The 21,311-nt window shown below is 48.1% G+C and overlaps 1 protein-coding gene across 3 annotated transcripts in view; it reads right to left on the bottom strand.

Moving 5' to 3' along the window:
- The window catches only part of TSPAN9 (tetraspanin 9), a 266,912-nt gene extending 263,066 nt beyond the window's left edge, over positions 1 to 3,846 (bottom strand). The window contains exon 1 of one of the 3 annotated variants that reach the window (XM_039538331.1): positions 3,613 to 3,846. The gene's annotated coding sequence lies outside the window, so the exon portion shown is untranslated. The remainder of the gene's footprint in view (positions 1 to 3,612) is intronic. The other 2 variants (XM_039538348.1, XM_039538340.1) reach the window with 2 other exon arrangements.
- Between the last annotated feature and the right edge of the window lie 17,465 nt (positions 3,847 to 21,311).

The following is a 21,311-nucleotide window of genomic DNA, read 5'->3' as shown; positions in this document are numbered from 1 at the left end:
TGTCTTAGTTATAACACTCAAAACCACTATCATCCACCCCACACTTGGTTTTGGTTGATCAGACACAAGTACCTCTGTTCTTTTCACAGAATAATAAATCTAAGGACATTCTTGCAATACAGAAAATTAATGGGACACTTAACTTAAACTAGCCCAACTGTGAAACTAGACAAATATGAGATTTTGTAAAACCCAAGTGAGACAGAAAGGTTTCTACAATTGTTTTTATACAAGCAATCCCTTACAGTCCAGGCCTCCTGGACTCCATAGCAAGCTATGGAGCTATACTATGAGGCCAGGTCCCTAGATTCTGTGGTGCTCTGGTGGAAACTCTGCTGCAGCTTCACATTAATTTTAAAATGGAGGTTTTTACTGAATTAAATATGAAATTGAATCATACAATCAGTGCAGCAGTTTCAGTGCTGTTTTCATAGTTCACAGATTCCTAGGCCAAAAGGGACCAATGCGATCATGTAGTCTGACCTCCTGTGTAACGCAGGTCTTACAACTTCCCCAAAATAATTCCTTACGAGCTATGCTGTTCCCACACTTCCTTTTTTCAGTGTGCTGCCGATTTATTTTTTAAAATTGATAATGCATAACTGCATCACAGTTGTCATGGGGAGACTAAAGGATTTGGAAACTAGGCAGAGATAACTTCACTTCTGGCACCAAGGGGGATAGTGTAGGAAATTGTGGGATAAACACACTCCCTGGGTATTTCTGCTACAATAATCAATAGTGAACTAAGTTAATATTGATATGTTGACTGTAGGTTTCAGAGTTAACACCTCACTAAGATGAATGGGACATTTCACACTTCTGAGCTATTGTTTCAAGTTGTCTGAATCAGGCAGATGCTGCTGTGCTGCTTACATTCTGTTCATGTTTATAAGGTTTTCTTTGCAACTATGAGGGCCAGAAATAGTTTGTTTAAAAGGAAGCGTGGCTACTGGAACACCAATCTGCAGCAAGGGTTGAATTTGCTGTGAATACCCTAGTCCCACGCCACAAACTCTGCCTATACTGTTGGAACCCAAACACTGCAGCACTGAGACTGCAAAAGTGAAAGCATCTATAAGCAGAAACTAACGTGACAATTAAGTTGCAATATTCAAGCTAAGAAATGTGCAAAAAGGAAACAAGCATAAAACCATGACAAGTACATTACATTTTTTAAATTCTTTCTCTTTTAATAATCTGTGGTGCTATTAGTAGCACAGGTAATGAAATGTCTCTTTAAAACATGTTTTTTTTTAAGTTGACATGCATCACTTTAATTTACTTTAAAAGTCTTGAGAATTGTAAATTTGTCCCTGTGATCCATACCTAAAGAGCTTGTTTGTATCCTCCTCTTTGGCAATAATTACCCAATATCATTGCAGAGAAGGGTCTCAAAAGGTTCAATATAGCAACTAAACATACAAAAACAGCAGCAGCTTGCATTTACATAAAAGAGAGGTGGGCAAACTATGGCCCAAGGGCCACAACCAACCTGGCCCCTGAGCTCCTGGCACAGGAGGCTAGCCCCCCAGCCCCTCCCCTATTGTTCCCCTCCCCCACAGCCTCAGCTCACTGTGCCACCGGCACAATGCTCTGGGCGGTGGGGCTGCAAGCTCCTGTGGGGCAGCGCAGCTGAAGAGCCACAGCCTGACCCGGTGCTCTGTGCTGCACAGTGACATGGCTGGCTCCAGCCGTGCAGCACGGCTGCCTGTCCTGGTGCTCCAGCCAGCAGTGCTCCAGGCAGCGCAGTAAGGGGGCGGGGGGTTGGATAGAGGGCAGGTGAGTTTGGGGAGGTGGTCAGACAGCAGGGAACAGGGGGGTTGAATGGGGGCAGGGCTCCCAGAGGGCAGTCAGAAAGGAATGGGGGAGTTGGATGGGGCAGCGGGGGGTAGTCAGGGGCAGGGGTTCTGGGGGCAACCAGGGGACAGGGAGCAGAGGGGGTGGATGGGACAGAGATCCCAGGGGGCCATCAGGGGACAGGAAACAGGCGGGGTTGGATGGGGCAGGAGTTCCAGGGGAGCCGGATAGGGGGCAGGGGGCTGGGCCACGCCTGGCTGTTTGGGGAGGCATAGCAAAATGGAAACCGGATGTGGCCCTCACACCAAAAAGTTTGCCCACCCTGACATAAAACCTTCCATCAAAGAAGGCTTTACCAATGGTAATTGTGAAGGTAAGGATTACGTGTAGGCAGAGAGGGAGCTAGTGGCATGATTTTTCACAGTTGCTCTGCATCCATACTCCTTGTTGAAGTAGGTGGCAGCTGTGAGCACTCAGTATCTTTCCAAATCAAGCCATAAGTGATTGACCTAAAGTCAAACAGGAAGTCCAGGGCAAAGTTAGGGAGGGAACTCGGATGTTCTGATTCTGAGTCCTGTGCTTTAATCATAAGTTCATAGAAATACCTTGTTATGACTATACACAACAGCATTAATAAAAGGGGCTAAGTAACCCAATTGCAATTGTAGCCCACAAATATACCTCTTCCCCCTCCCACGCCATCCTTATCCCACTGAACCCCTTTGTCTATGCACATCCCCAATACATCCGACTCCCTTAGGAGCCGACTGCCTTCCAACAATTCCCATGCCCCAGCAGAAGCTGAGTTAACAGCAAGTTTCCCCAAATCCAACACGAAATGTTTCTTAACATTTCCTCTGAGTGTGAGGGGAAAATAGGAGCAAACATTAAATAAACAGAAGAAAGCCAAGAACAGTTAGTATGATGGTCAGGCCAGCCCTCTTCTGCAGTATTCTCTCTCCCGCTGCATGCTATTTCCCATGCATTATAGGGGAACCCCTGATTCTAACTCACTGTGTGCCACCCCCTGAATCTAACCTATACTACAGGAGCTCCTCTGCTTTCCGCATCCACCCCAGCGCTCTGCTCCCTAGATCAGATCTGTGCTTGAGCATCACAGAAGTTCCTCATCTCTCCCTGTGCTGCAGTAATACAGGAGCATTATGGGGAGAGAGAGCAGACCCCCTCTCACAGAGACTGAGTGCATAAGTAGTAAGGGGTTTCGCTTCAACACGCTTATTTTCAGGGCAAGGGGAATTTAAAATGGATAAAATTATCACCATGAGAGTTTATAGAACAGCCCAAGCACTTCAACCCCTGGCTCACAGAGGCCCCAGCACACACAGCCATTGTTGGGCTGGTCCCTTCTCTTTTTGCCACTAACTTTTCTATCTCGGGGGGGGTGGTCAGACACACACCAGCATGGAAAAAAAGAAGAGGCTGTTTTGTCCACATGGTACAGAGGGGCAATCAGCCCCTACCCACCTCACCCCCCCCACTCCACAATGCAGCTCTTATCCCCCTTCACAACACCCCTAGGCTCTCCCCTATTGCACCCCGCTCTCCTGGGATCTCCCAGCACCTTCCCTGCTAGCCACGTCCCTTGTATCCCCCTTGCACCACCCTATCCACTGCATCCGCTTCTGCCCTGCACCCCCTTGCTTAACCCTGCCCCAACTCGCCCACTGACCCCCCTCCCGCGCACCCTCTCTGGGTCTCCCCCTTGCTTTCCACTCCCCGGCTGCTCAGGCCAGAAAGTGCCCGCAACTTTCCCAGGCGCTCCCCACCCTGCAGCGCCGGCGTTGGACTCACCGGGTCCCGGGGGGGAAGCTGGGCCGGGTCCTGGGGGAGCTGGGATCGCACCGCGGGACGCGGCTCCAGGCTCCGGCTGCTGCCAGCGGAAACAGGGGGAGGGGCCGGGCTTGCGGAGCTGGGAGGAGCTGGGGGGCGCTGCTGCTCGGGCGGAGGCGCCGGCTGCGGCCCCGCGGAGCGGGAACCCGCGCTCTGCCCGGGGTGGGGGATGGCGAGCAGCGTGTCCCGGGCCCCTCCCGGGCGTGCTGCTCCCCCGGGGAGCGGGGCGCTCTCGGCGGGCCGGGCCTGGGCGTTCCCCGCGGGTGCAGACCGGCGGGGAGCTGCGAGCGCCGGCCCCGCAGAGGGGCCCTGAGCATGTGAGCGCTTAACCCCGGGGGGCCGGGCTCGCTGCTGCCTGACGCTGGGGGCCGGCCTGAGTCTGGCGCCGGCAGCGGGCTCCGGCCATGTCGCCTGTCCCAGGATCGGCGCCTCACCCTGGGCCCCCTTCACCTCCGGGAAGGGACTGGAGCCTGCCAAGGCCCCTCAGCCACGTCCTTCCCTTGCCCCTGCTGCAGGGCTTTGGGCGGGCCATCTACCCCACAGCTCGCTCGCTGGGGAAAGGTCTCCCCACAGCTGCCAGCTGGAGCCTCCTTCGCACCAATCCCACCCCGTCAGCCCTCAGGCTGCCCTAGATCTCACAACCCAGAGACCTGGTGGGATAATAGGCATGGTTGGAGTGTTGGTATGGAAGGGTACAGCCTGCCCAGGAAGGACAGGTGGGGAAAAAGGGAGGAAGTGTTGCTTTATATATTAAAAATGTACACACTTGGACTGCAGTTGAGATAGAAATAGGAACAGACTTTTTGAAAGTCTCTGGGTAAGAATAAAAGGCGTAAAAAACAAGGGTGCTCTCATACCACAGACCACCCAATGAGGAAGAAGTGGTGAATGAGGCTTTTTTTTAAACTAACAAACTCATCCAAAGCGTGGGACTTGGTGATGTGGGACTTCAACTACTCAGACATCTATTGGGAAAATAACACAGCAGGGCACAAATTTTGGAATGTATTGGAGACCATTTTTTTATTTCAGAAGGTGGAGATACTAGGGGAGAGATTTGATTTTGACAAATGGGGAGGAACTGTTTGAGAATTTGAAAGTGGAAGGCAGCTTGGGTGAAAGTGATTATGAAATGGTAGAGTTCATGATTGTAAGGAATGGTAGGAGGGAGAAGAGCAAAATAAAGATAATGGATTTCAAGAAGGCAGGACACAAGGAGTTAGCAAACACAAGGAGTTGGTAGGTAAGATCCCGTGGGAAGCAGTCTGAGGAAAAAAACAACTGAAGACAGTTGGCAGTTTTTCAAAGAGATATTATTAAAGGCACAAGAGTAAACTATCCCACTGCGTAGGAAAGATAGGAAGTATGGCAAGAGATCACCCTGGCTTAACCAGGAAATCTTCAATGATATAAAAATCCAAAAGAGTCCTACAAAAACTGGAAACTAGGTCAGATTACAAAGGATGAATATAAACAAATAACACAAGTATGTAGGGACAAAATTAGAAAGGCCAAGGCACAAAACACGATCAAACTAGCCAGAGACATAAAGGGGAACAAGAAAACATTCTACAAATATATTAGAAGCAAGAGAAAGACCAAGGACAGGGTAGGCTTGTTATTCAATGAGGGAAGAAAAACAATAACAGAAAATGTGGAAATGGCAGAGGTTCTTAATGACTTCTTTGTTTCGGTTTTCACCAAGAAGGTTGGTGGTTATTGGACGTCTAACATAGTGAATGTCAGTGAAAATGAGGTAGGATCAGAGGCTAAAAGAGGGAAAGAACAAGTTAAAAATTACTTCCACAAGTTAGATGTCTTCAAGTCACCAGAGCCTAGAATACTCAAGGGGCTGACTGCGGAGATATCTGAGCCATTAGTGATTATCTTTGAAAAGTCATGGAAGATGAGTGAGATTCTAGAAGACTGGAAAACGGCAAATAAGTGCCAAGCTATAAAATAAGGTAAATAAGGACAACCTGAGGAATTACAGACCAGTCAACTTAACTTCTGTACCGGGAAAGATAATAGCACAAATAATTAAGCAGTCAATTTGCAAACATCTAGAAGACAATAAATAAAGTGTTAAGTAACAGATGGATTTGTGAAGAACAAATGTCAAACCAACCTGGTAGCTTTCTTTGACAGGCTAACACAAGCCTTGTAGATGGCGGGGAAGCGGTAGACGTGGTATATCTTGACTTTACTAAAGTTTTTGATACTGTCTCACATGACCTTCTCATAAACAAACTAGGGAACCTAGTTGGAGCTACTATAAGGTGGGTGCAGAACTGGTTGGAAAACCATTCTCAGAGAGTAGTTATCAGTGATTCACAGTCAGGCTGGAAGGGCATAACGAGTGGGGTCCCACAGGGATCAGTTCTGGGTCCAGTTCTGTTCAATATCTTTATCAATTATTTAGCTAATGGCATAGAGAATGCACTTACAAAGTTTGTGGATGACACCAAGCTGGGAGGGGTTGCAAGTGCTTTGGAGGATAGGATTAAAATTCAAAATGATATGGACAAACTGGAGAAATGGTCTGACGTAAACAGGATGAAACTCAATAAGGACATATGCAAAGTACTGCACTTAGGAAGGAAAAATCAGTTACACACATACAAAATGGGAAATGACTTCCTAGGAAGGAGTACTGCAGAAAGGGATCTGGGGGTCATAGTGGACCGCAAGTTAAATTTGAGTCAGCTCTGTAACACTGTTGCAAAAAAAAGCAAACATCATCCTTGGATGTACTAGCAGGAGTATTGTAAGCAAGACACGAGAAGTAATTCTTCTGCTCTACTCTGCGCTGATTAGGCATCAATTGGAGTATTGTGTCCAATTCTGGGTGCCACATTTCAGGAAAGATGTAGACAAATTGGAGAAGGTCCAGAGAAGAGCAACAAAAATGATTAAAGGTCTAGAAAACACGACCTATGAGGGAAGATTGAAAAAATTGGGTTTGTTTAGTCTGGAAAAGAGAGGACTGAGAGGGGACATGATAACAGTTTTCAAGTACATAAAAGGTTGTTACAAGGAGGAGGGAGAAAAATTGTCCTCATTAACCTCTGAGGATAGGACAAGAAGCAATGGGCTTAAATAGCAGCAGGGGCGGTTTAGGTTGGACATTAGGAAAACTTCCTAACTGTCAGGGTGGTTAAGCACTGGAATAAATTGCCTAGGGGCATTGTGGAATCTCTGTCATTGGAGATTTTTAAGAGCAGGTTAGACAAACACCTGTCAGGGATAGTCTAGATAATACTTAGTCCTGCCATGAGTGCAGGGGACTGGACTAGATGACCTCTTGTGGTCCCTTCCAGTCCTATGGTTTAATAACCCCTCTGGCTCCTGGGTGTTTACACTAATCCCACCCCATCTGCCCTCAGGCCACCCTATTTAATAACCCCTCTGACTCCTGGGTGTTTACACACTCTGGGTATTGGAGACAGGGAACCCCCCTTTACTGCTTAGCTCAACTGGGCAGTCTTGTAATCTCTCCACACAAATATCCAATTAGCTCCCTGGTCCTGAGGAGCCCAGAACTGAACCCAGCATTCAGGGTGTAGGCTCCCCAGTGCTGAATTAGAGTGGCAATTGCCCGCCTGCACCATGAAATCAGCAGGCCTGATGGCTATGGCCCTCCACTGCACTGGCATTTACGCTGCCATATCACATGGCAAACTCCTTGTTAATCTGTTGGCTGCTGTCACTTCCAGTCTCTCTTGCTATTCCCACTAACAGACCCTGTAATATTTTTTTATCCTAAGACAGAGGGGAACCTCTAACTATATCTCCTTGCTTCTGTATAGCAGGGAGACAGCTACCTCTCTTGGATGCCTTAGGCCCAACAGAGAGCTCTCCAAGGAGTAGGATTCACCCAGCCTGGATGCTAGTGGAAAAGCAGCAAAAACTTCATATAGCCCAGAGGTGGGCAAACTACGGCCTGGGGGCCACATCCGACCCGCAGGACCATCCTACCCAGCCCTTGAGCTCCCAGCTGAGGAGGCTAGCCCCCGCAGCCATGCCGCCACGCAGGCAGCACTCTGGGTGGCAGGGCTCAGCTCCTGCTGAGCAGCGCGGCAGCATGTCTGGCTCTGGCCGGGCAGTGCGGCTGCCAGACATGCTGTTCTGAGCGGCATGGTAAGGGGGCTGGGGGGTTGGATAGGGTGGTTGGTTGGGGCAGAAGTTCTGGGGGGCGGTTGGGGGTTGGGGGACGGTTGGGTAAACATGGGAGTCTGGGGGGACCTGTCAGGGGGCAAGGGTGTGGATAGGGGTCAGGGGATGGGGAACGGGGGGTTGGATAGGAGTGGGGTCGTGGGGGGCCTGTCAAGGGGTGGGGGTGTGTATAGGGGTCAGAGCAGTCAAGGAACTGGGAGCAGTGGGATTGGATAGCGGGTGGAGTCCCAGGAGGGGGCAGTTAGGGGACAAGGAGCAGGGAGGGGTTGGATGGGTTGGAGGTTCTGAGGGGGGCAGTCACGGGGCGGGAAGTGGGAGGGATCGGATAGGGGTGGGGGACAGGCTGTTTGGGGAGGCACAGCCTTCCCTACCCAGCCCTCCATATAGTTTTGCAACCCCAATGTGGCCCTTGGTTCAAAAAGTTTGCCCACCCCGATATAGCCTGATGCCACTCCCAAATCAGTAGTACCTGCACAATTAATTTGCTTTTAATCACCTCATCTTCCTGATCTTCAGTAATAAAGACTGACATGTGAAGCCAGGCCTCACCATGCTCAGTACCATAGAATCTAAGCACTTTCCATTAGTGATTAAGCAACATGACTAATGTCTGTCACATGTTTGTTCTCTCATTCTTTCCTCGGGGGAAAAGTGTGTGCAGTGGAGTGGTTTGTTTGATGTTGATAAATGCAAAGTAATGCACATTGGAAAACATCATTCCAACTATACATACAAAATGATGGGATTTATATTAGCTGTTAACACTCAAGAAAGAGATCTTGGATTCATTGTGGATAGTTCTCTGAAAACATCCATTCACTGTGCAGCAGCAGCCAAAAAAGCTAACAGCATGCTAGGAACCATTAGGGAAGGGACAGCTATCAAAAAAGATAGAATTGGAAAAGGTACAGAGAAAGGCAACAAAAATGATTAGGAGTATAGAACAGCTTCCATATGAGAAGAGTGTAAAAAGATTGGGCCTGATCAGCTTTGAAAAGAGACAAAGGGAGGATATGCTAGAGATCTATAAAATCATGAATGGTGTGGAGAAAGTGAAAGTGACAGTGTTATTTTCTCCGTTACATAACAAAAGAAGCAGGGGCCACTCGGTGAAATTAATAGGCAGCATGTTTAAAAAAAAGGAAGTATTACTTCACACAACACACAGTCCATCTATGGAACTTGTTGCCAGGGGATGCTGTGAAAGCCAAAAGTATAACGGTTCAAAAAAGAACTAGATAAGTTCATGCAGGATAGGTCCATCAGTGGCTATTACCCAAGATGGCTAAGCCTCTGACTGCCAGCTGCTGGGACAGGTGACAGGATGGATCATTCAGTAATTGACCTGGTCTGTTCATTCCCTCTGAAGCACCTGACATTGGCCACCAAGTGAAATGTATTAAACATTTTTTGATGTTTTTCTACATTTTCAATTACGTTGGTTTAAATTACAACTCAGAATACAAAGGGTACAGTGCTCACTTTATATTATTATTTTTATAACAAATATTTGCACTGTAAAAAGGATTTAAAAAATAGTATTTTTTCAATTCACCTCATACAAGTACTGTAGTGCAATCTCTTTACTGTGAAAGTGCAACTTACAAATGTAGATTTTTTTTGTTACATAACTGCACTCAAAAACAAAACAATGCAAAACTTTAGAGCCTACAAGTCCACTCAGTCCTACTTCTTGTTCAGCCAATCACAAAGACAAACACGTTTGTTTACATTTATGGGACATAATGCTGCCTGCTTATTATTTAAAATGTCATCTGAAAGTGAGAACAGGCGGTCACATGGCACTTTTGTAGCCGTCATTTCAAGGTATTTACATGCCAGATATGCTAAAAACTTGTATGCCCCTTCATGCTTCAGCCCCCCTTGCAGAGGACATGCTTCCATGCTGATGACACTCATTAAAAAAAATGTGTTAATTAAATTTGTGACTGAACTCCTTGGGAAAGAATTGCATGTCTCCTGCTCTGTTTTACCACATTCTGCCATATAGTTCATGTTATAGCAGTCTCAGCTGATGACCCAGCACATGTTGTTCATTTTAAGAACACTTTCACTGCAGATTTGACAAAACACAAAGAAGGTACCAATGTGAGATTTCTGAAGATAGCTGCAGCACTCGACCCAAGGTTTAAGAATCTGAAAAGTGCCTTCCAAAATCTGAGAGGGACATGGTGTGGCGCATGCTTTCAGAAGTCTTAAAAGAGCAACACTCCAATGAGGAAATTACAGAACCAGAGCCACCAAAAAAGAAAATCAACCTTCTGCTGGTGACAGCTGATTCAGATGAAAAAAATGAACATGCGTCGGACTGCACTGCTTTGTGTGATTATAGAGCAGAACCCGTCATCAGCATGGATGCATGTCCCCTGAATTAGTGGTTAAATCACAAAGGGACATATGAATCTTTAGGGCATTTGGCATGTAATATCTTGTGATGCCAGCTACAACAGTGCCATTTGAATGCCTGTTATAGTGTAAACAAGAAATGGGCAGCATTATCTCCGGCAAATGTAAACAAACTTGTTTGTTTGAGCGATTGGCTGAACAAGTAGGACTGAGTGGACTTGTAGGCACTAAAGTTTTACGTTGTTTTGTTTTTTAATGCAGTTTTTTTTAACATAATTCTACATTTGTAAATTCAACTTTCACAATAAAGAGATTGCACTATTGTACGTGCAATAGGGAAATTGAAAAGTACTATTTCTTTTGTTTTATGCAGTGCAAATATTTGTAATCAAATATAAATATAAACTGAACACTGTACACTTAGTATTCTATGTTGTAACTGAAATCAATATATTTGAAAATGTAGAAAACATCCAAAAATATTGAAAGAAATGGTATTCTGTTATTGTTTTACAGCGTGATTAATCATGCAATTAATCACAATAAATTTTTTTAATCGCACAATTAATCACAACTAAGCTCTCTATAAGCTCGCTTAGGAATGGAAGGTTGGACAGTGGGTGATAGTTGGCTAGAACCAATGTAGCCAAAGTGGGTTTCTTCAGTGATGGTCAGACTATTGCATGTTTGAAGGCGGAAAGGAGGATTCCTTCCCTGCATGATGCACTGGCTGTTTCAGTCATGAGTGGCACCAGTTGCGCATGACGTTCTTTCACAAGCCAGGAAGAGCTCGGGTTGGCGTCATAAGCCTTGGGGTAAGAATCCTTTAGGGTATCCAGAGAACGTCTTGATGTGGGAATGCAAGCAGACTGTTAACTGGTGTGGGGGATCCAGGCTGTTTGGGAAGCCTTCCCAAATGCGTTGATCTTTTCAGCCAAGTCGGATGAGAGTTTTTGCAGCACTTGATTCTGATCCAGGCTGTTGTCACTCAAGATTATGAAGGAGTTAGACAGCAGCTTCAGTGGAGGCTGAAAGAAAGGGTCTCTTGGCCTGTAATACAGCTTCAGCATTGGCTTGGAGGAATTAGTTATGTTTCCACTCCCTCTTTTCATCTGGTGCAGGGTGTCAGAAACCCAAGGGATTTGTGTAGGTGATGGGAGGCAGGGGCTGTTTGGGGTGTCCAGCAGATCAATGGTCAGGTCCAGTGTATCATAATATGCCAGCCTATGGGTTGCATGCTGTTGTCTTAGGAGGCTGGAACAGGGTATACCAGGTAGTTGGTGTCTCTGCCACTTTGGTGCACCCGGCCCCAAGCAAGTGTGCATTTAGGGGGGAAAAGAGCAGAGTGTTTAGGCCTCCAAGCACTGCCTAGAGAAGCCACCCAGGATCAGCTGTTGCTGGGACCAACAAGAACTGGTCCTCCAGCAGCTAGAAGGGCCAGAATGGACAAAAGGCAATCAGGGCCCAGCAGACAAGATAAAAAGGGCTGGCTGCCTCCTCCAAATGGGGAATCCCGAGTGAAGCATGGAAAGAGGAGGAAGGATTTCCCTGCCTTAGCCCAAAAGTCTGTCACCTAATGGTATGCCCACACTTTGAACATTGTGTGCAGTTCTAGTAACCCCATATCAAAAATGATAGAATTGGAAAAGGCACAGAGAAGGGCAACAAAAATGCCTAGGGGTATGGCACATCTTCCATCTGAGGAGAGTTTAAAAAGACTGGGACTGTTCAGTTTGGAAAAGAGACAACTAAGAGGGGATATAATATAGGTCTATAAAATCATGAATAGTGTGGGGAAAGTGAATAAGGAAGTGTTATTTACCCCTTCACATAACACAAGAACAAGGAGTCACCCAATGAAATTAATAGGCAGCAGGAAAGGAAGTATTACTTCACACAACAAAACCCTGGGTGACCAATTTGAGTGGGCTATAATTTGGCTGCAGCACAAATGATAGGGAGATTGCTTTGTGAGAAGCTCCACTGGTCCAGGCAAACCTGCAATACATGCATTGGAAGTTGGTGGCATCCATGAGTCCTTGTGGTCAACTCAGAATCATGGGGCTTCCTTGTTGCCTGTGCACTGGCAGAGCTCTGACCACTCCTTTAATGATACGATGGTCTGTCCAAGACAGTGGCTGGGTGGTGTTATGCTCATACAAAGCACACTGGATCTTTATAGAGGAAGGTGAATACACAGCATTTATTGAAAATACAAAGTTAGCATGTGCTTTTCAGTCACACACATAGTCCTGCCAATGATGTTTATAGTTATTAATAAATAATTGGAGACATAGTATCTCCTAGAACTGAAAGGTCATTAAGTCCAGCCCCCTGCCTTCACTAGCAGGACCAAGTACTGATTTTTGTCCCAGATCTCTAAGTGGGCCCCTGAAGGATTGAACTCACAATCCTTGGTTTAGTAGGCCAATACTCAAACCACTGAGCTATCTCTCCCCCTAGTCTGTTGTAGCTCGAGTCAATCTAATGGTCAGTTAGATTGAGCACAAGGGTGGAGCAAGAAACCTTAAGTTCTCCTCTTATGCTCAGTCATGCTATGGCGGAGGGTGTATGCACCTACAGTTTTTATAGTTTTCCCCAACAGATGGGTCAGAGCGAGGACTCTAATCCTCCCCCTATCGCCCAGCACTTCTATGAACAGGGGTATACCCACCTCCAATTATTCCCCCCCAGCAGTCTGGGGTGGAGAGAGCGATGCTAAACCTCTCTCTCAGCCCTGCTACAACCAAGGGTATGTATACCTTTAATCATAACAAATTCTCAATTCATATAATACCAACAGTGAATACAATATTAACCATACCTGGTTCCCTTTTTACTGCCCGGTATCTCTATGACTAGGGGTGTGCACACTAGAATGATCAATCACTTAGCAGTATTGTCAATCATTACAGCGCATATACTCTTCCCCCTTTCACAATTCTCCACCAAAAATGTTATGCTCATATAAAGCACACAGGATCTTTATAGAGGAAGGCAAATACACAGCATTTATTGAAAATACAACAGTTAGCAGATGCTTTTCAGTCACACACACGTACACATACACATACACACACGCACAGAGTCCTGCCAGTGATGTTTATGGTTACCAGTCTGTTGTAGCTCAAGTCAATCCTAATGGCCAGTTAGATTGATCACGAGTGTGGAGCTGGGCTCTTGTCGATCGCGATCCGATGCTCCAAGGCTTTGCAGGACTGAACCCAGAGTTCCATAGCAAAATACCCCAGCTTTATAGTTGTAAATTCCCATTTGAGTCCATGCATTTTGCAATGTCATCCTGTAATCATTAGTCCTTAAATGGTGTTATCATTTGATGGTTATTGTCGGGCTTCCCATCGTTATCTCCTATTTGTTGTCTCGCCTTCCGAGTTGCCTGCCTCACCTCTGAGGTCTCAATGCTGCTAACGTGTTTAGCATCGGATACAATGGATGTTTTCTGATTGTCTCCTAGTCTTTCCAAGTCTCTCACTTCTTCTTGACCATCTGGACATTTGTGATGGCTTTCACACCTTATCTTTTCCTGATGCATGCATTCCTCATTCACACAAACGATCCCTTACCTTCAAAGATATACAGACAGCAGTATTGTATATTTAGCAGAATACATTGTAAATCAAGCCTTGCTAAATCTTATAACTAAAACAATTCACACTGGGGCTTCAGGCCCTCAACATTCCTCTAATCTCCTTAACATAGGGTACGTCTACACTACGGGATTATTCCGAATTTGCATAAACCGGTTTTGTAAAACAGAATTTATAAAATCGGGTGGAGCGCGGCCATACTAAGCACATTAAATCGGTGGTGTGCGTCCATGGTCCGTGGCTAGCGTCGATTTCTGGAGCGTTGCACTGTGGGTAGCTATTCCCTAGCTATCCCATAGTTCCCGCAGCCTCCCCCGCCCCTTGGAACTTCCGGGTTGAGATCCCAGTGCCTGATGGGGCAAAAATCATTGTCGCGGGTGGTTCTGGGTAAATGTTGTCAGTCACTCCTTCGTCTGGGAAAGCAACGGCAGACAAGCATTTCGTGCCTTTTTCCCCTGGATTGCCCTGGCAGATGCCATAGCATGGCAATCATGGAGCTTGTTTTGCCATTTGTGACTCTCACCGTATGTGTACTAGATGCTGCTCACAGAGGCGATTCAGCAGCGCTACACAGAAGCATGCTTTTGCTTTTGCATGACAGCAGAGATGGTTACTAGCCATATTGTACCATCCAAACCCTTCCATAAATTGGAACTGAGGATGATCATGGCTACCAGTCCTTTTGTACCATTTGCTGCTAGTGCCCCTGGCCGATCAGCCAGGGGCGCAAAAGCCAAGATTGGTTACTAGCCATATTGCACCTTCCATCGTTTTGTACCATTAGCTGCTGTCATAAGTGCCCCTGGCCGATCAGCCAGGGGCGCAAAAGAAAAAATTGGGTATGACTCCCTGAGTCAATCCCTCCTTTTTGGTATCTAAAAATAGAATCAGTGCTGCCTAATATAGGCAAGTGTACTAGAGAACCACCGTATCATAGAACCAGAGAGCACAGCTGCTCTGTGTCAGAGCCTGCAGAAATTATGATCTGTATGCTATTCACAGGGGGTGCTCCTGTAACAACCCCACCTGTTGATTCCGTTCTTCCCCAGCCTTTCTTGGCTACCGTAGCATTGTCCCCACTTGTGTGATGAATTAATAAAGAATGCAGGAATAAGACACACTGACTTGTTAGTGAGAAATGAGTGGAAGGCAGCCTCCAGCTGCTATGATAGTCCAGACAGGACATTAAGCAGTGTGTAGGAGAGAAGCCCAGCATCCCACTGCTAGTCCAGGGGCAACTGAATCTTATCTTTACACATGAAGGGTGGGGGGCTGAGGGAGCTCAGCCCCCTGTTGCTATGAGGAGGATGGGTACCAGCCATATTGCACCATCCATCCACCAGAAAAATTAGGGCCAATAGGCTGATGACGAGGACGGTTACCAGTCCTTTTGTACCATCAGCTGAGGCTGATGATGAGGATGGATTTCCATCTTTTGTACCATCAGCCGCCCATGGCGGGGGCAAGGATGTTGGTGTTGAGTGCTGCACTATCGCGTCTATCTGCAGCATTCAGTAAAGATAGGGTGACATGTAAAAGAGTCAGAGGATTGTTTTACCTTTCGCTTCTGGGGGGTGGGTGGGGGGTGGGTGAGTAGATTGCCAAGCTATGCCCTGACCCGCGGACACTGTGTTTGACCCTAGAAGCATTTGGAGCTCAGCCAAGAATGCAAATACTTTTCGGAGGCTGCAGGAACTGTGGGATAGCTTCAGTCCTCCAGTCCATGAGCATCCATTTGATTCTTTGGCTTTCCGTTACGCTTGTCACGCTGCAGTGCGCTGAGTCCCTGCTATGGCGTCTGTCTGGAGATTTTTAAAAAAGGATTCTGAATTTCATCTTCTGTAACGGAGCGCTGATAGAACGGATTTGCCTGCCCTTACAGCGATCACATCCGCATGGTCCATGCGGGATGTCTTTTTTTATTTTGATTTCGGACTGCATCGCCACCTGTGCTGATCGGAGCTCCACACTGGGCAAACAGGAAATATTCAAAAGTTCGCGGGGCTTTTCCTGTTTACCTGACCACTGCATCCGAGTTCAGATTGCGGTCCAGAGCGGTCACTGGTGCACTGTGGGATAGCTCCCGGAGGCCAATACCGTCGATCAGCGTCCACACTAACCCTAATCCGATATGTTAATACCGATACTAGCGTTACTCCTCTCGTTAGGGAGGAGTACAGAAACCGGTTTAAAGAGCCATTAAAATCGATATAAGGTGCCTCCTAGTGTGGACGGTTTTGGCGTTAAATCGGTTTTACGCTCCTAAAACCGATTTAAACGCCTAGTGTAGACCAGGCTATAGATACAATACAAGATCCTGTCTCTTACTTACTAAAACCTTAAAACAAAGAAATGTATATTTAAGTAGAGTGCCTAATTTGTAATACATTTTGGAAGCCATAGTAGACATTATAACTTATCCTAAAACAAAACGGTGACCATAATCAGTCATAAGTATTGTTCCGGTCTGTCATTCCTTTCTGCTATTCAAAAAGGGTGGCTGACAGGATGAAATCAACTCATACATTAATTCTTATGGGACATTATAAAATCCTGCTCCTGCAGTGGTGGTGTCCTTTACATTAACATCTAAGCCAAAGGTCAGGTCCAGGTTGTGACTGGCTGTGTGGGTTGGACCGGTGATGACCTGTGAAAGTCTTAGGGAGGCTAGTAAGCAGATGAGTTTGGTTTTTTTTTGCATCTGTGGCCTTGTAGTCCAGTTTGATTTCATTACCATTGTCAGTCAGGTGTTAGTGAGCTCATTTATTAATCCTGCTATCAGTGGTGTCTGGAAATGAGCATAAAATCTGCTAGTTTTGGCTCTGGTTTCTACTAGTCAGCTGAGTGAATTTGAAGGCACTTCTCTTACCTGAGGCACTTCTTTTGGATCTGATGTTTGAGAAAGAAGACAGCAGTGCTGTCTATGTCCTCGTCTGGGCTGGGTCTGTGAACTATGAAGCATCCTGGGGGGATGAGGTGGGCTCAAAATTTCATCCAGCCAGATCTCAATGATGTAGACCAGGGGTCGGCAACCTATGGAACGCATGCCAAAGACGGCACGCAAGCCAATTTTTAATGGCACGCTGCTGCCTGCCGGGTCCTGGCAGGCAGCAGCATGCCATTAAAAATCCTGCCCAGCCCGGCCCAGCCCACTCTTCTCTGCCCTCTGCCCCCCTCCCCCTCCCGGGGCAGGCGGCAAGGGGCAGGGGGCAGAAGCTTGGTCCTGCTGGCTCCCCTGCCTCTTCCCGCAGTGTGCTGGGCTTATGCCCCTCCTCCTCTCCGTCCCTCCCTCCCTGCTGGCTGATCAGCTGATGGCCCTTGTGAGGGAGGAGTGGCGTCAGCCTGCTGCTGCTCCTGGCGGAGGCAGAGAAGACGCGGGGGCAGGGCCTTGGGGAAGGGGTGTGTGTAGAATCGGGGCATATCCCCTCCAGCCCCCTGCCATGAGCACCCCACAACCCCAGCCCACACCACCAGCCCTCTGCCCTGAGCTCTGCAGCCCCACATACACCCCAGGCCCCTGCCCTGAGCCCTGTACCCCCCTCACACACACACAGCCCTCTGCTTGATTCCTTCACCACCCCCCCCGACCCCAGCCCTGACTCTGGCACCCCACACATATCTAGGCGCCCCACACCCTATGCCCTGACACCTGCACCCCCTCACATGTCCCCAGCCCTCTGCCCTGATTCTTGCACCCCCCCATCCCCACCCCCACCTTGAGCACCAAATGGGAGCTCCTGCACCCCCCCCACATTCCCACCTGCACCCCTCGCACCAAATAGGACCTGCCCAGGTAAGTGCTCCACACCCAAACCTCCTGCCCCAACCCTGAGCCCCCTCCCTCATTCTAGCTCCTGGCCAGGCTCTAACACCCCCAACCCCCAGCCGGCTCCTTCACCCCCAGCCCTGTGCTCAGTGCACTCCCACCCTCAGCTCAGTGCAGAGAGAGAGGAAGAGAATGGGCCAGAACCAGGGAGAAGGTAGGTACCCACTGTATGTGGGCAGGGCCGGGACCCAGGGCCGCCCAGAGGATTCCGGGGGCCCGGGGTCTTCAGCGGCGGGGGGCCCTTCCGTTCCGGGACCCGCCGCCGAAGTGCCCCGAAGACCTGCTGCGGGGCCCTCCCGCCGCCGAATTACCGCCGAAGCGGGACCCGCCGCCGAAGTGCAGCCCGGTCTTCGGCGGTAATTCGGCGGCAGGGGGCCCCCACCGCGGGTCTTCGGGGCACTTCGGCGGCGGGTCCCGGAATGGAAGGGCCCCCCGCCGCCGAATTACCGCCGAAGACCGGGCTGAACTTCGGCGGCGGGTCCCGCTCCGTCTTCGGCGGTAATTCGCCAGCGGGGGGTCCTTCCGCCCCGGAGCGGAAGGACTCCCCCGCCGGCAAAGACCAAGAGCGGCAGAAACTCCTGCGCCCGGCCCCGCAAGAGTTTGCCGGGCACCCCGGAGCGAGTGAGGGACCCCGCTACAGGGGCCCCGAAAAACTCTGGTGGGGGCCCCTGTGGGGCTCGGGGCCTGGGGCAAATTGCCCCTCTTGCCCCCCCCTCTGGGCGGCCCTGCCGGGACCCCAGACCAGCAGCAGGCTGAGGGGCTCTGGCAACTGGGATCCCAGCTGGCAGGAGCTGGTGGATGGAACCCCTGAGCGGCAGTGGGCTGAGCTGCTCAGTCTGCTACCGGTCTGGGGTCCTGGTTGCCAGCCCCACACAGCCCGCTGCCGGTCTGGGGTTCTGGCTGCCAGACCCTTGCCAGCCAGGGTCCCGGCCGCAGGCCCCACTCAACCCACTGCCGGCCTAGGTGAACAGAACCCCAGACCAGCAGTGGGCTGAGTGGGCCGTTGGTGTAATATCAACAGCTTCTTAAACATTTTGAAAACCTTGTTTATTTTACAATACAACATCAGTTTAGTTATGTAATATATAGACTTATAAAGGGACCTTCTAAAAAAACATTAAAATGTATTACCGGCATGTGAAACCTTAAATTAGAGTGAATAAATGAAGACTCAGCACACTGCTGCTGAAAGGTTGCCGACCCCTGCTGTAGACTATATCAGGGTACTCAATTGCTGATGAGGTCATGGATTCTTGCGGTTGGACCCCGTTTCCCCGCGCCCCCCTCCCCCCCCCCCCCGCCCAATATCTCCCAGCTTACAGTGACCTTTTGCTCATTGTCCTTCCAAGTGGTGTTTCAGCCCTGGTGAGAGAGGTCATGCTCAGTCCAAGCTGAGTTCATTTCCTGAGACACTATCTAAAGTCCATAGAGAACATCTATGCCTTTCAGCCAGTAATGAATTCTCCAGTTCACTGAGAATTTATCGGGCACTATTTGCAACCAAATATTGTTTGGAATGATTTCTCCTTTATTACTCCCTGCTGGTTATTGCCAATGGAGCCATTAGCCACTAGGTGGATTTTTGCGTAGTGATTCTCTCATGTTTCTTTTTGTCCTGTTGTATATGTAACAGCCCTTCTGACCTGTCTCATGCCCATTGACTAGAGTATTAACATAATCTGCTTCTCTACTTCCTTTGCCAGCCTGTACCCAACTCCATTTCAAGTGAAGGGTGTTCTATGATTAAGGCATTGGCCTAGTACTAAGGAGATCTAGGTTCAATTCCCAGCTCTGCTGTAGCCTCCTTTTGTAACCTGGGGGCAAATCATTTATTCTCTGTATGCCAGATGTCACATCTGTGAAATGGGATAATAATAATCATCGTTCTCCTGCCCTTTCTCTTTCTCTATTTATGTAATAAATTCTTCCAGGTAGAGCCTGCCTCTTGCTGTGTAAATACAACACGCAGCAGCATGGGGCCTTGATCAGAATTGGAGCCGCTAGTCTCTGTTGTAATTCAAGTAAGGATAATAAATCATTTCCAGCAAAGCTGCTTTGTTTTCCCTCCATGCCTTTACCGTTGTGCAGTTCCTTTTGAAGCCCCAGTGATCATTTCTTAGAGGGTTTTGTAGTAAGTGGAATTGTAGCTTGCTCTGCCTTAATTATGCTGGGCTGACTGGTCCTTTCTCAGGGAAATACCTGCAAGAAGAGGCTATGGGGGCAGAGATCATTCCACCCCAGAAGGGGGCCCAGCACTCAAAGTGGTTCTGCCTGGATCTCACCAGCTCTGCAAGAGGACACAGTTCTTCTATTCCAGCCTAAGGTCCCCCCAGGCCACTTCCTGGCTCCCCAACAGCACAGCTCTGTTAGAGCCAGTGCCCCTGAAGCCTTCCTTAAAGGTGAGTTTCCCCAGAACTGTGAGATGGAAGATTTAGTGCAGTCTGAATGTGCTGTTGGCATTTCCACTGGATTTGGAGGTAGGGGTAATGCATGTCTTCCTGGACCCAGATCATAGAAGATTAGGGTTGGAAGGGACCTCAGAAGGTCATCTAGTCCAACCCCCTGCTCAAAGCAGGACCAATCCTGTCATAGGTTTCTCCCTCACTTGGAGCTGTTGGGTTCCAAGATGGGGACCTGCATGGACTCCTCTAAACTAAAATCCTAGTTTAGATCTGGTTCTTGCTGCCACCAGTCAGTTTTCTAAGTATCTGACACACTGCCTGTCCCCCAAGCTTCCCCTGGGGAACCCAGATTCAAACCCCTTGAATCTCACCAGAGAGAGAGAGAAACAGCCAGTTCCCCTCCCCCCCCCTTCCCTCTCTCCAGCCTGCTCTGGAGAGATTACACACTGAGTCAAATCCTTGACTCAACACAAAGAGGAACTCATCTCCCCCTCCCCTTCCCTAGTCCTTGGGAAAAATACCTTGATTCAAACTCCTTGAATCAAACAAAGAGGGATTCACCTCCCCCTCCCCTTCCCTTGAAAATGCAAACAAGAGAAGAATCAATCAAGTCCTAAAAAGAAAATATTTTATTAAAGAAAGAAAAAAAGTACACTATCTCTGTATTACCAGGATGCAAAAATACAGGGTTTAACTTATAAAAACTGGAGAGACTTCCCCTCCCTCCTCCTCAGCATAATCAAAGTAACAGCAACAGAAATAAAGAATTTCCTTCAGCAAACACACAACTGCAAATGTAGAAATCAAATTATAAGACTAATTTTCCTTTCTAATACTCACTATACTGGATAGTAGGAAATACTCCAGGAGAACTTGGAGACGTCTGACCTCTCTTAGATCCAAAGAGAGCACACAGAGCAAACAAGGAACACAGACAAAGGCTTCCCTCCACAGAGATTTGAAATTATCCTGTCCCTTGATTGGTCCTCTGGTCAGGTGTTTCTCAGGTTACTGAGCTTGTTAACCCTTTCCAGGTAAAAGAGACCTTAACCCTGATCTGTTTATTTATGACAAATCCCCAGACAGATTTTTACCTCAGTTCCCTAAATGGCCCCCTCAAGGATTAAACTCACAACCCTGGGTTTAGCAGGCCAATGCTCAAACCACTGAGCTATCTCCCTCCTGACAGTAATTTTGCACCCTAGATGGGACTTGAACCCACAATCTGTGGCTTAGGAAGCTATTGCCTTATCCATTAGGCCACTGGGGCCCTAAATTATT

The sequence above is a fragment of the Mauremys reevesii genome, linkage group 1 (genome assembly GCF_016161935.1).
Source record: "Mauremys reevesii isolate NIE-2019 linkage group 1, ASM1616193v1, whole genome shotgun sequence".
NCBI lineage: Eukaryota > Metazoa > Chordata > Testudines > Geoemydidae > Mauremys > Mauremys reevesii.
The sequence above is the reverse complement of the archived record's forward strand: the minus strand, read 5'-3'. Positions and strand labels throughout refer to the sequence as shown.